This window comes from Amia ocellicauda, chromosome 3 (assembly GCF_036373705.1).
Source record: "Amia ocellicauda isolate fAmiCal2 chromosome 3, fAmiCal2.hap1, whole genome shotgun sequence".
Lineage (NCBI taxonomy): Eukaryota > Metazoa > Chordata > Actinopteri > Amiiformes > Amiidae > Amia > Amia ocellicauda.
The window spans coordinates 57407346-57411333 of NC_089852.1; the positions used below are offsets into that span (position 1 = coordinate 57407346).

General features: G+C 40.3%; 1 non-coding gene across 1 annotated transcript; it reads right to left on the minus strand.

Annotated features, from left to right (window-relative positions):
- Window positions 1-3063: 3063 nt before the first annotated feature.
- Window positions 3064-3178, minus strand: LOC136747391 (U5 spliceosomal RNA). The gene has a single exon (XR_010816492.1). It is a non-coding gene; the product is annotated as a U5 spliceosomal RNA (small nuclear RNA).
- Window positions 3179-3988: the final 810 nt, after the last annotated feature.

Sequence of the window (3988 nt, forward strand, 5' to 3'; positions counted from 1 at the left end):
TTAAATTATATCTGGTTTAATTTATTTTGTGATTTGGGGGATTTTATTGTAAAGCACAACACACAATAAATCGTTCTTACAAATGCCAGTCAAGTATGACGAGTTTTTAGCGCCCTCACCACCACCTACCATGTTATAAGAGTATGTTAGAAGTACAACACATTAATAACTTAAACATTCATTTCAAATATACTGTGATTGTATATATCAAATAGCATGTAAAGACTTTAATGTTTTTTTTTTTAAATAAACATTGTTACCAGTCATAATGATCTGCGCTTCATGGACAGGCCATCCACCTTTTGGAGGTTTGTTCGTGTCTCTCCACTCTGCTCTGAAGTTTCGAGTCGTCTCTTCGTCATCATCAGCAATGCTGAATAAATCAAAATTGCGAAAGCAAGCAGTGGGAATCACGCTGTAAGAGTCTTTGTCGACCCCGCTTTCCCACTTCACCAACGCGTGCATCACCGCCATACTACCTTCACCTTCTCGTCCGTTTTTTCTGCGCGTTTTTCCCCCGACAAGTCACGGCACAAAAAACAGTCCCGCTCTGCATTCTGGTACTTGGCGTTCTTAATAACACCAACAGGGTGTAATCGCATAGACCACTCGAGTATAAAGTACTACATATCCCATCTGTTACAGTTTTTTTTCTTCTTCTGAAACTGCAAGCGCACTACATAAAGTTTGGCAAATGAAGAAATTTGGATGATGAGTTTACAATCTTATAAACAGTATTTAAGTAAACCTAGATATGCAATTCCAAAAAGAACAGCATCGAGATGGAGAAACAGGATACAAAAATAATAATACAATGTTTATACTTTTTGTATTTTAATTACAGTATGTAATTATTGCCTTTTGATTTACATTTACAGAAAAAGAACGGCGGCAAACGTGGACTACCCAACAAGAAGCAACAAAGTTACTAAAATATCAGATTCTCAGGTAAGCTTCATGCAGCCATACATGTATAATTATAAAATCAATCCAAAAAATAGACCTTGTTTACCCTACAACTGATTTGAGTGTTAATTCTATTTAAGATATAAAAAAATATTTTGTTTTCTGAACTAATAATCTGTGAACATTCTATTATCTCTATAATTTTAATTAATACATTTATTTTATTATTGGTGGAACATTATATTTTTCAGCTCAGATGATTTCACGTACCATCAATTTTTCTGTTAATAAATGTGCAAAAACAAATCAGATGGATAGGCCCCTACATATGAACATTAAGTTAAAGGCCTAGAGTGAGTGTTCTTCACTTCCAGTCATGGCGGGCCACAATCCAGCTCTTTGTAACTCATCAACAACCAAAGACCTGGGAAAAGGGTTAAATGGCTTCAGTTAAGCCAATTAGGTAATTAAGAGCTCAACTGGAAAAAAAACAGCAGGCATAGGGGTACTTTAGGACCACAGTCACTGATATAACCTACAATGTTGTTGTAATGAAAATCAGCAGACAGTGGGCCTCCTCCAGGACTAAGGTTGAGAAGCACTGGTCTTGAAGACCACAATAACAATCGACCTCAAGGGCTAGGGATATTCGAGGTGATGCTAAACCAGTCCTGAATGTTTAAATATAATGTTATTTTCTTGTAGTGTGCCGTTGCTGTTAATGCAACCAGTTATATTGAGCCATCAAATACAGAAGCTGACGAAAGACATCAACATGTAAATTTAGTTGTAAATTTAAAGTGTGTGTGAAAAGTATTTTGTATATGGAGATTAACCCATAGTTTCACAGATAAATTGTGGACCAGTGATATTCAGGATCTTCAAAACAAGTCCTGAATGCTCAAACTTAACACTTCTTTTTTTAGAGTGTCGTTGCTATCAATCCAGCCAGTGATGTGGAGCCATCAGATACAGAAGCTGATGAAAAACAACATGTAAATTTCCTAAATTAATATGGTGCATCAAAATACTTATTTAGCACTTTCAACTGTTTCTTTGTGATTCCTAAAATTACTTTACAGGCTGGGGCTGGGGGAAGACACTGCGCCCGCCTGGAGAAGCCTGTACAAGCCCCCCTCAATAAGAGAGCTGGCAATCTGCAGTGGAGGGTGTTACACACCATTATTGCTGTCAATTCTTTTATTACTGTTCTTAACCCTGCTGTGTCCGACGCCTGCCCATTCTGTGCTCAGAGAGAGACCGTGTTTCACTGTTTCAGCACTTGCTCTCGGTTGTCACCCATTTTTAGTCTTTTAACTCGTCTTTTTACTGATCTTAACCTGATTTTTAACACAAAGGTTTTTATTTTAGGGGCGCGATACACCAGAAGGACCAAACATGTGGACCAGCTGGTAAACTTCTTGCTGGGCCAGGCTAAAATGGCCGTCTATAAGACTAGGAAGAACAGAGTGTGTGGGGAGGGCAGTGAGGATGCAGTGAGAGTGTTTGCCATGCTGGTCAAGTGCAGAGTCAGACTAGAGTTTAACTATTACAGGCTGATGAATGATTTGGAGAGTTTTGAACAGGTCTGGTGTATTAATGATGCCCTTTGTGAATTGTATGACGGGGAGTTGGTTTTTATTATGTAATTCATTTATAGGGTTTAGTATTTGATGGTTGTTTTGTTGTGTGTATTGGGTTGCTTTCTTTAAAAGTGTACAGATCAGTGGCGGAGTTAATGCTTGTTGGGGGGAGACAAACAAAGGGGAACACTATTTTTTATTTATTTATTTATTTTCTTTTGTATGAATTATTGCGTGTTGCAAACAGGCAATGAAGTCTGATAAAAGTCAAAAAGTCTCTCTCTCTCTCACACACACACACACAGCCAGCAAGACACACAGAGCCAGCCAGCTCAGCGATGACATCACAAACATCTCTCTCAGGTGACTCCTATGACATCACAGAGCACGTACATTCCGTTGCTTGCCGTCTGTCAACCACTCAGTCACTGCCAGCCAGACTGGCTGGCTGACTGGATGGTGGGGCTGCTTGCTGCTGCTGCGTACCTTAGCAAGCTTATTTGCTTGACCGGCCTTCCTCCTCCGCCCACATGCCCACCTATGTCCGATCTGCTGTTCACCTGGATCACAGCTCCGCCCCAACAAGGCAGAGCCTCCCAAGAATGGTACAAACTCACCCACGATCCCCTCCACGGAAAGCTATAGCAAAAGGCAAAAGCATTATACGTAATGAAGAGGAACCCGAGTCCAAGACGCATCCGACCAGCCATACATATTTGTGTGTATTAAAGATCACATTTTATTACATTTAGATTTTCTGTACTTTATTACATCTTTTTGTGATTTTTAAATGTATTGTTTCTTTTCCTTATATATGTATGTATGTATGTATGTATGTATGTATGTGTGTGTGTGTCTGTGTGAAAGTGTATGTGTTTGTGTGTCTCTGTGTGAAAGTGAGTGTGTGTGTGTCTGTCTCTGTGTTTGTGTGTCTGTCTCTGTGTGAAAGTGAGTGTGTGTGCGTGTGTCTGTCTGTGAAAGTGTGTGTGTGTGTGTGGGTGTGACAGTGTGTATGAGTGTCTGTCTGTCATGTAACTCGCACATCTGTGAGGGCACCATTTTTGCAGAAAGAGATGTACACATTTTGGAGCAACATATGCTGCCATCCAGACATCGTCTTTTCCAGGGACGTCCCTGCATTTTTCAGCAGGATAACGCCAAACCACATTCTGCCCAGATTACAAGCGCATGGTTGCGTAGGCAGAGAGTGCGGGTGCTAGCATGGCCTGCCTGCAGTCCTGACCTGTCTCCGAATTGAGAATGTGTGGCGCACTATGAAGTGCAAATTAAGACAACGAAGGCCCTGTGCAGTTGCGCAGCTGAGGAAATGCATAATGGATGAATGGGGGGAAATCCCACTTGCTAAACTTAACCAAGTGGTGTCTTCAGTGCCCAAGTGCTTAATAAGTGTTATTAAAAGAAAAGGTGATGTTACATAGTGGTAAACAGTCGACTGTCCTAACTTTCTTGATTTCTTTTCACTGCTAATGAGATGCTGT